Here is a 240-nt window from a genome sequence, read left to right as displayed (position 1 = left end):
GATGCTCCGGGGTGGTACCAGTACTCCCACCAGGTACTCCGGGGTAGTACCCGTAACCCTAATCGGTACTCCAGGGTGGTACCAGTACCCGCAACCGGCGCTCCGGGCTAGTACCGGTACCACCACTTGGCACTCCGTGGTGGTACCACTACCCCCACCCAGTACTACAGGGTACAACTGCTGTCCCTACGGGCGCACGAGGTTATACCCGCCCTTTCTACCTGACCCTGCGTGTTAGGC

Source organism: Haliaeetus leucocephalus, unplaced genomic scaffold (assembly GCF_000737465.1).
Source record: "Haliaeetus leucocephalus isolate CR32 unplaced genomic scaffold, Haliaeetus_leucocephalus-4.0 Scaffold305, whole genome shotgun sequence".
NCBI lineage: Eukaryota > Metazoa > Chordata > Aves > Accipitriformes > Accipitridae > Haliaeetus > Haliaeetus leucocephalus.
Note: the sequence above shows the minus strand (reverse complement) of the source record.